The sequence below is a fragment of the Canis lupus genome, chromosome 12 (genome assembly GCF_003254725.2).
Source record: "Canis lupus dingo isolate Sandy chromosome 12, ASM325472v2, whole genome shotgun sequence".
Lineage (NCBI taxonomy): Eukaryota > Metazoa > Chordata > Mammalia > Carnivora > Canidae > Canis > Canis lupus.
This window is the reverse complement of record NC_064254.1, coordinates 69,549,297-69,560,385: the sequence shown is the minus strand read 5'-3', so window position 1 is coordinate 69,560,385 and position 11,089 is coordinate 69,549,297. Positions and strand designations below refer to the sequence as shown.

General features: G+C 33.7%; 1 long non-coding RNA gene across 1 annotated transcript; it reads right to left on the bottom strand.

The window, feature by feature from the left end:
- Positions 1-4,906: 4,906 nt before the first annotated feature.
- LOC125752309 (uncharacterized) lies at positions 4,907-7,096 on the bottom strand. Its single transcript, XR_007401509.1, has 3 exons — positions 6,981-7,096; positions 6,819-6,868; positions 4,907-5,318 (listed from the first exon to the last, which is right to left on the bottom strand). It is a non-coding gene; the product is annotated as an uncharacterized LOC125752309 (long non-coding RNA).
- Positions 7,097-11,089: the final 3,993 nt, after the last annotated feature.

Sequence of the window (11,089 nt, the reverse complement as noted above, 5' to 3'; positions counted from 1 at the left end):
GTATACTACTTTTATAGTGTCTAAAGTTCTGGCAGCAAAGAGGACCTTGTAGAGAAAGTCAAATAGTTGAGGGTGTTTTACTATACCTTGAGATACAGAAAGGGAAAAATAAGGCCAAATGTAGAAGGAATAAACCAAGTGTAGGGTGCCAGAAGCCTCAGGAAACAGGATCTGATGCCTTCAATTAGTCACAGAGGATGAAGAGGGAAGGTCGTAGAGCACAGTAAACAAACCATCTTGCAATGGGCTTTGGAGTAAGCCCGGAGTCAATTTCATGCGTGAAGTTGTGGAAGTTGTCCTTGTGGAAAAATCTGCCTGAGAGGAGTCTATGTCTGATAGGAGAAAGGGGAAGAAGAAAAACCTAACTGGGCTTATGAGCAATTTAGTAAACAAACCAAAGGAAGGCAAAGGGGTGAGAGAGAGAGTCCGTAGTACTTTCCATAACTAAATGATCTTTGGGGAGAGTTTTATGATATTCCTTTTGGGAAAATGTCACAATCTAAGTGGAATTTGATCAATTTCTAAAGCTTATTCACTTTCCTTTGATTATAGCCACCTTACTGTCCAAAGGTAATTGGCTAAATATTATTTTTCTTCTATGCTTGTCAGATTATATACTAAAATATCAGGAAGTAGCTGTAAGTGTAAAAATAATTTTAATGTATAACATCAGTATGAGATATTAATCTCAATTTTCTTTTAGAAAGCGTATAAAAAGCAAACTTCACATATTTGTAATAGCATATGCTTTATTTTATTCTATTAGTTTGAAGCATTAAATATCTTTTTTAAAATTTAAAAGAGACATGTATAAGTGAATAAATTAATCCTATGTGAATTTATTCATTAGGTTTCTCATAGCCAGTGGAACATTGGGATTTAAAGTGTGGTCATGTTTTAAAAGTGAAATAATTAAAGTTTTACATTTAATTTTAAGACATTCAAAAATAAAACAATAGTGTGTATCTAACTGGCTGGTGAACTGAGCTGAAGAATTTTAAAGACTGTACAAGTCAATTTAAAAAGGAATTCAGAGATATAAATCACTATGGCCAATGTCCTGGTTCCAATTAGTGAATGGAAAACACTGTAGAAAATCTACAGACTCCTATTATAGAGAATGCCCTAAAACAGCAATTGTTCCATACTTTATTATTAAACAATAAAACATTGTCTTTTCAGTCATATAAAATTTAAATATTTTAAACAAAGTAGAATACCACCCATCTCTTGAACAGCTATTGCAGCTGTTTTCCCAGAATAAGGAGTTCATTGTTTTATAAACCAGATATGTCTGGAGCTATCTGCAAGGCTGAGGAGAACCAGAGAGTGAACAGTTCATCTATAATCCCAGCAAGTCAGTTTATTGATGATTCAGTAGTCCCTCAATTCCCTGAATTGAAAACTTTTTTTTTTTTTTCTCAGTTGATAGGTCTGTCTGCCTTCAGACTCAGAATTTGCCTAAAGCTCTTAAGTTAAAACATAAGTGCACATACTTTATCAGTTAGGGAAAGCATGTTTAACGTTTTAGACCATTGGCTCTCTGATAGTAGCAACTTCCTTAATTTCTGGTTTAGATTAGTCTTTTAAAAAATGATGAGATAGAGTTTGCATAAATTATACAATAGCTTTCTTCTTTCTCTAAAATTCTATAGCACTACCAGACAATTTCATTCCACAAAAAGTCATTGAAATTATTCATATTGATCAAAAATTGGACAGAAATATATTGCTTTAAAATCTTCATAAACAGAACACTAAAGCTGTGATTCAATTAAAGCATATATACTTGTCAATTTTCTGTCCAAGTCAACTGTAAAATCAAAAGGTATCTAAAAGGATAAAGTGATCCAGATTCAAAGATGTTTATATTGACTTGCTGCTATACTTAATGATTAAAAGGAGTAAGCTTTATTATAGATATTAAGCTAAATCCACAATTTGATCAATACAACCAATGCTGTGTTTTGTTGAGATTACAACCATACGTGAATTATTGACAAATAATGCAATTATTTGTAGTACTGATCACTCTCCATTATTGGAATGTCATTGCTCCAGTGTTTTCAGGATTCAGCAGCAGTGGCCCAGACCAAAAATTTGCTAGCATGATATCTGCTCTGTGAATCACCTCTTCATATTTGTGTTACTTATTCTTAATGATTCAGACACATGAAATAAAGATAACAATAATTTTCATCTAGGTTTGAACAAAAGCTAATCTAACTTTTTGTATAAAGATCTCAAATGCAGTTTTGACTATTTTATCAACTAATCTGCATAAATATCATACTAACCCAAAGAAAACAATTATCTAGAGCCATAAATCTCACAATAAGAATTTTTCTCACAAAATTTTGTGAATTTCACTGATCTATGAGGGCCTAGGGCTATGTATCTGGGTTGGGCTAAGAGTCATAAATCATTGCAAAAAAAAAAAAAAAAAAGGAAAATTTAAGCACTAGTCATGTTCATTGAAAAAAATGGTTAGAAGATATGAAGTATTTCTAATCTTTAAGATAATTTCTGTCTTTGGAGGGTATATTATGAAATCAGTTTTTTGTATTTATTTTATATTAATTTTATTTTTATATTTTATATAAATAATTATATATCATATAGAATATTATGTATAATATATAAATATATATTTATAAACTAAAATAATATTTATTATATTGTATGCATTATATATTAAGTATATAATATATTCATAAACTTTATTTATATTACACAAAATCAGTTCTTAAACATTTTCTCATCACATCCACTCAAGCACAGTTCCATTCTTTTCCTAGAAAATTTACTTCATTGTGTATGGCTTGCCTTTATATACCTTTAAATACCTTTTTGATATAAATTCCATAATATTGTCTAAACTATATCTTAATTTTTAAAAAACTTCCTCCTCCGAAAACAATATTTGAAGTGAAGAATTTTTTGCCTTATAAAATATCAATAAGCAAGGCAGAAGGCATCAAAAAAGAACTTCAAACTACTAAGTTAGAGTATGGTGGATTGATATATATATTTAAAAAAATCATAAAAATTAAACTTGGAGAAATCTGAGAAAAACTACAAATATATGTCAACAAAAGATGTTAATATCATAATTATTTACTATGGACTATATCTAGGAAGCATATATCTTACATATAGTTTGTAACTATATCTAGGTATCTAACTTTATATCTAATATTTTATAATTTTTCATATTTTTGTGGAGTAATTTATACAAATTAATTACAAGCAATGATTTCCCCTGATACTTTATACTCTAGATTTATTCTTTACAAGTGAGCATCTTTAGCTCTTTCTTCTGGAAAATAATATTCTTCTAGTGCTAGTTCTCTATCCATCATTTTAGTCACTATCTTTTGCCATGACAGCAAATTTATCTTCTTTTGGCCAGACCTCTAGGTTCCCTCCTTCAGGGTTGATATATTTTTTTTTCTCATGATTTAGTTCCTTTTTTTAGATGTCCCTTTGTATCTGTAGGTGATACATTACCTTCTTATTTCATGTTCCCTCAAGTACAGATGGTCTCTTTGATGATCCAGTTTGTAAAATATGGATACAATCCTCCACATCCTACCCCCTGGCATTTCATTTCATAATTATGTATATTATTCCTTAAAAATCTAGGAGTAACTGTAACTCCATTTCACTTCTGCTGCTTTTCTTTTCCCTGAAGTTTTTAATGGTTCCTTTGTATGTACTGTTTATAATAAATATGTCCTCTATTTCTTTGACTAACTTTTCTAATTACATATTTCATTTTCTCAGAGATCTTCCTTCAGAGCTCTGTGTTTAGTTTTGATCTAAATCAGTACTCTATGCACTGCCCTTCTTTCCTGTTTCCTGGATTCCATAACTTTTCCTTTCCTTTATCTTATTTACCCATTCACTCATTCATTCATTCATTTTGAATTTTGTATTTCTGCATGTCTTTCAGGTGGTTTGGGTTGAGACCAGAGATTTTGCACTTCCTGGTGATACTGAAGCTACTGGTCAGGGAAACACATTTTGAGTAGCATAGTCCTAGACTAGTGTGGTCCAAATGCAAGTCAAAACTAGAATTTTACATTTCCTGGTAGCCATATTTAAAAAAAAAATAAAAGAACTGGTGAATTAATTTTAATAATGTAGTTCATATAACTCAATTTATCCAGTTGAATAGCGTTTATTTAAGCATGCAATCAATACTGTAAAATCATTCAAAAAATATTTTCTTTCTTTCTTATTCTTTGAAATCTGGTGCATATTTTATACTTTATAGCATGTCTCAGTTTGGACTAGTCACATTTCAAAAGCTCAGTAGCCCCATGTGGCAAGGTGCCACAGCATTGAATATATAGCCCAAAGGAACCTCTTGAATATGTGCACCAGGGCACATGTACAATACTCACAGTGGCAATGCTCAAAATAGCAAGACTATGGAAAGACCTCAATGTCTGTAGACAGAAAAAAAATTAATAAATTGTGATAAGTAAATTATATCCATGCAGGATTGAAACTACAACTTCATAAAGCAAGGATAAATGTTAGAAACATAATTTGACTTTATAAAAAGTTACATAAAATTACCCGTTTTTTTATGGTACTGTTTCAAAAAGCTCAAAGAAAACAATATATTCTTTTGCAATATATAAATATATGATATTAAACTTTTTTGAAAACTATGGTAAGAAAGAGATGAAACCAAAGCTTGTGGCTGTGGTTCCCTGGCTGGGCTTTTGGGGAGGATGTGGGGATAGTGGTGACTGAGGATTGAGACAGAGAGGAGCACATTGATAGCTGCAAGTTACGAGAATACATTAGTTATTGGATTGAGATGTGTACCCAAGGTCACTGTATTACATATATATTTCAAACCTTTTAACTTGCTATCATACCTGAGGTTCTTCTAGGAAAACAGAGCCTGAGACAAGGGCTGACATGCAGATTGTTTACGTGGGGAAGTGATTCCAGGGAACAGGATTGGTTCTTTGGGAAGAGGTAAACAGGGAAGGAGGGAAAGGAGTAAAGAGTTACAGAGGACAACTGGAACTCAGACCTTCCAGGACCTTTGGTGGAATCAAAAGAATATACCTCAGAATTGCAGAGAGAAGGGTTTGACTCTGGCTTCTGACTTTCTTGGTCAAGGGAGAATGGAGCATTACCAGTCCATATCCAGGTTGAGCGGGAATGAGTGCCAGGTCCGTTGCCCCAGGTATCCCATGTAGTGGCTTTAGAGAAGCCTCACCTTCCAGGTGAAAGATTGCCACTCAGCTGAGGCAAGATGGTTGTGGCAGGAATAGTTGGACAAATAAAAGGACCTAGAGAATGTGAGGCAGGAGACCAGAGTTGTCCTATACACTTACCTGCACATGCATTCTTGTGTACGCATCGAACACATTTTAAAAGATAATTTAAAAAATTACACATACTCATCTTTTTCCCTGGATAAAATCATTTCTTGGAAATTTAATACTTAACAGATACAAAAGTGTCCCTCACATGGCATGAAGGCCTTCTGTGACAGCCTTGGCTACTTCTCTAACCTCATTTTCTAATCATCTCCTTGTTCTTTAAAGCAACCCAGCAATATTGCCTACTGAGGCTCCTGGAACTCACCAACTCCTGGAACTCACCTCAGGGTCTTCACTGTTCCTCTGCCTGGGAAACTGTCTCAATGGCTTCCTTCTCACTTTGTGAAAGTTTCTGATCATCCACCAGTTTATCTTGAGAAGTCTTTATCACCTTTACCTTCACGTGAACAACTTTCACTCAGTCTGCTCTGTGTCACTCTCTCTACTCTTGTGCTGCTCTTCTCTCCATGGTGTTTATCACCACTTGGTGTTACACTGTGTAATTACTATCGCTGACTGTCACTCCTAGTAGAGTGACAGATGCATGAGGGGCAGGGCTACTCCCTATTCAGTTCAGATCATAAAATAGTGCCTAACATCTAATAGGTACTCAATTAAAATATACTGAATGCCCTATTATATTTCACAATTTTAAAAGAATCATACTGCTAACGAGGTCTTTTAATTTCAAATTCATGCAGACTGAGGGACTCCACTTATTTCATTTTATAAAATTTTTGATTTTCTATCTGAATTACATTTGAGCGAATCAATAAAAATCTAACAGTCTTATACCTTTTTTAAGAACTCAAATTGAAAGCCACTATTTGAAATATATGACCTCTTTGTAAATAGTTGTGCCTTTTATAGAAACTAAGCTGGTATTTAAGTTTTGATGAAACCTGAAATTGGACAAATTCACATGGCTTCAGGCCTAGCTGAGTATTTTGCATGGTAATTGCAAGCATTGTAGAAAGTGGTCATTCATTAGCACTTCCAGATAACATTTGGCTTCCCTGGAAGGATATTGAGTATGCAAAATTACAGCTGAGTGGTTATGGGATTACAGAGGTGGCATAGTCTGGGTCTCTGTGGATCAAAACTGTGAGCTGGAGAAATGTGCTTCACAGTTTAAATACACTGAGAATAATACTAATGTCTGTACATGTTACTTAATTTAGTCCTATTTTAGTTTTCATTAGGTGTTTTGGGTACTATTTGGAACTGTTATCCCTCTAAAAATAGTACATTTAAAACCAACTGAAAATGCTTTCCACCTAGAAAATGCTTTATATTTGTATAAATTTGTTACTTAATTCACGTGGTCTTATCACGGGCCGTATTGGGATCACAGCACTGGTCAGTGGGAGAGGAACAACATAAATAGCAATGATGATTTTTCCACCAGGAAGTTGTAACTGTGAAGGTGGAGAGCTGGAAAAGCTGTAACATTGGCATCTAGAGTACCTTTTCAGGTCCCTTCGGCTGAGTTAATGTCCAGGAGTCTCCTCCTTGACCTGTGTTAATAAATTGTGAGTAAATAAATAAATAAATCTTTAAAAAAAATAAAATAAATTGTAAGCCTTTAAGGAGAAAGGAGACTGATACTTAGGGATGGCAAAACTTTACCTGAATGAAGACAGCAATGACATCTCAGTCATGAGTGGGACCTGATATGTGTCTGTTGACTGAGTTAATTAAATGTCCAATAGCAAGAATCAGTTAGGTACTAAAAACAAGGCAAAAACACAAAAATGCAAATTTAGTTCTTGTAGTTCAAAAAAGTTAATTTGAAAATATCTTTTTAAAAATGTACTGATGTTTGTACAGGGGTCTTTTATTTTATTTATTTTTTTTTTAGTTTCAAGTTTTTATTTCAATTCTAGTTAGTTGACAAATAAGGTAACATTAGTTTCAGGTGTAGAATTTAGTGATTCATCACTTATATACAACATCCAGTGCTCATCACAAGTGCCCTCCTTATTACCAATCACCCATTTAATCCATTTTCCCATCCACCTCCCCTCCAGCAGCCCTCAGTTTGTTCTATAGATTAGAGTCTATTTCTTCATTTGCTTTGGTTTGCCTCCTTCTTTGACTCATTGTCTTAGAGTAACACCATCGGTATTTAGCCTCAACCTAAATAATGAAAAAACAAAAGCAAAAAGTGAAACACAAAAAATTTTTGTACTACAAATTATTTTTTCATTTGAGGCAGTCTATGTGAGTGTGCTGTGTGTGATACATTTGTGTGTATGTACAGTGAAAGATCACAGTAAATTTAGCAAAATGACATAAAAACATAAAGAGCTAGAATCCTGAAAAGTAATTTGAAGTTAACAGTTTCCTTACCACTATAATACACATGATGAGCTTCTTCATTTTTGGGTTCATTCTTTTTCATATCTGAAGATTTAATTAATCCATACGTAAGCAACACTCAAAAGAGTGCCTATTTAAAATGGCACTTTCACTTTTTTTCAAGAAGACTTGCCAGTAATTGGAACATCTATATCTACCTAGATAAGATAAAGGAAAAATACTATAGTCTTTCTAAGTTTTACTGCAACGTTTCACCAAAGACTGCAACACAGAACTTAAGACAAGGGGTAAATTATCAGACTTGAAGCATTTTTAGCTTGTGCTGCAATACAGAGTTGTGTTCTGTAGATACACACTCCTCATTTTCTTTGCTGTTTCACGCCAAGTATTTTGGCTGCACCATCCTCAAATATCAATTTGGAAAAACATGTCTGTCAGCAGCTCATTTTCTCATCAATTTAAGCTACTAAACTATGAAATTGTTGCAAACTGCAGATGGCTTTAAAGATTGTGTTGACTGTATAGAAAATATGCTGGATGCTTTATAAATGTATAGCAAAATAAAAAGCTTTTTTCTAAGCCAAGACATTATATCGTTTTTCCGTGAAAGCCAGGAAAATATTTAAATTATCATTCAAATGCTCTCCATAAGGCTTTTAGGAAAAAATATGCTTTCTAATAACAAAGAAGTTCAAGAAAAGATCTCCATGAAAAAAACAAAATTCTAGGGTACGCTCAACCTCTGAGAGCTACCTTCCCACTATATGATCCAAGACAGACTCCACAAACAGACTATAATAGTCTTTAAAATCATATTTCCACAGTGATGGCAGTGATTTAAAAATTACTTTATTGTCTCATTTACTAAATACATGAAATTTCAAAGCAATGAGAGGGCAAATCCTTGTTTGTATAGGTATCAAAAGAGAAGCCGGTGTAATTATATAGTACACCAAGTTATAACCAGGGCTACATCTATTAAAAGCATTTACCAGCTTCCAGAATATTTACTGCTATGCCTTAAAAGTATTTGCAAAAGTGAACTTTTAAAAATTATATTTTATTGCTTTCAGAGACTTGTTCTGTAAACTTGGGCTAATCTTCAATGCTGTGCATTGTAATAAACAGCATTAATAGTGGGAAGTATTATATTTAAATAACGGAATCCTTAAGAAGGTAAAATTTAAAAATGTGTTAAAGGCAACTCTACATCAAATTCCATAAGTTCCATGTGACTGATAAGGGGGGGAAGGACCTTGTATACCTTTAAATATGCTGAAGTTACCAAAAATGAGTTCTACAAAAGCCTAGTCAGAAGTGAATTTATGACAGGAATCCATCAAAATCCTAGAGAAGGCAGCAACCCCCATGACCTCAGCTGCAGAAACTTCTTGCTAGACACGTCTCCAAAGGCAAGGGAAACAAAGGCAAAAATAAGCTATTGGGACTTCATCAAGCTAAAAAAAACTTTTGCCACAGCATAGAAAACAGTTGACAAAACCAAGACAACCTAGGGAATGGGAGAAGATATTTGCAAATGACACATCAGATAAAGGGCTAGTTTCCAAGATCTATCAAGAACTTATCAAACTCAACACTCAAAGAACAAGTAATACAGTCAAGAAATGGGCAGAAGACATCAACAGACATTTCTCCAAAGAAGACCTACACATGGCCAACAGACACATGAAAAGATGCTCAACATCCCTCAGCATCAGGGAAATGCAAATCAAAACCACAATGAGATACTACGTCACACCAGTCAGAATGGCTAAAATGAGCAAATCAGAAAATGACAGATGTTGGTGAGGTTATGGAGAAAGAGGAGCCCTCTTACACTGTTGGTGGGAATGCAAGCTGGTGCAGCCACTGTCGTAAATAATATGGAGGTTCCTCAAAAAGTTGAAAATAGAGCTCTCCTACAACCCAACAGTTGTATTACTGGGTATTTACACCAAAGATACAAATGTAGTGATCCAAAGAGGCACCTGCACCCCAATGTTTATAGCAGTGATGTCCACAATAGCCAAACTATGGAAACTACGGAAAGAGCCCAGACATCCATCGGCAGATAAATGGATAAAGAGGATGTGATTATATATATACAAATATTATACACAAACATAATGGAATACTACTCAGCCATCAAAAAATGAAATCTTGCCATTTGCAGTGATGTGGATGGAGTGAAATGGTGTTATGTTAAGCAAGGTAAGTCAATAGAGAAAGCAATTATCATATGATCTCACTCATAGGTGGAATTTAAGAAACAAAACAGAGGATCATAGGGGAAGAGAGATCAAAATAAAAGAAGACTAAATCAGTAAGGTAGATAAACCATAAGGGACTCTTAATCATAGGAAATAAACTGAGAGCTGCTGGAGGGGAGGGGCATGGGGGGATGGGGTAACTGGGTCATGAACATATGTTATAATGAACACTGGATGTTATATAAGACTGATGAATCACTGACCTCTATCTCTGAAACTAATAATATATTATGTGTTAAATAATTGAATTTAGTTAAAAAATGAATTTATGGTTTAGAGGAGAGACCTCAGGACAGAGGCTAGTAGACTGGCTTCCATTTTCACTTCCTGAAAATCTTTAAACATATCCAAGCTTCAGATTCCTTATTTATGAACTGGAAGATTTTGGACAAAATTATAACTAAAACTCTATTAGCAAGAACGTGCTGATTCTAGCCTGCAAACGAACAGAGCCTTGCTTAGCTATTATCCTTTCAAATTTTTGGTGCTTAATCATATCCCCGATTCTTCAAATGATTTTTACATACTGTTAACTATTACATTCTTATTATTTTTTAATGATTTTAGATAATTTTATATGTAAAAATCTTAGCAAACATTCTTTCTTTTTGAGGCGTGTGTATGTGTGTCTTTGTGCCTGAAATATAGCTCACATGATTGTGATCAAGGTATACCTCAGAGATTTTATGTTCTGCTTTTTGCTTTTGACATTATATCATAAACGTATTTACAGGTCTGAGGATGAAACTAAATTGCATACTTGAAAATAGTTTCAGCATACAACATATATTTCAAAGTTTAGATATTCTTCTCCATTTGTATGTGAGTCCCTCAAATCCAGAGATTCTTTGTTATTCATCTATCATCTCTAGAATCTAGCAGGGAGCTGACATGCTGACACTCAGTAAAAATAATAACTGATTATAGCTAACATTTACTCAGCTGCTATATCAGATGTTGCTTTGTGTATGTTTTTATTTAGTAATCACAAGTAACTTTTCATAAAAAATACTATTATCATCTAATTTTTTAAATGAGTAAAACAGGGCTCAGGGAAATAAAAAACTTTCTGATTTTACCCAGTTTGTAAGAGTTGGCCCTGGTTTTTAATCCAAACAGCAAGCTCTTAACAAGCTCCTTATATGT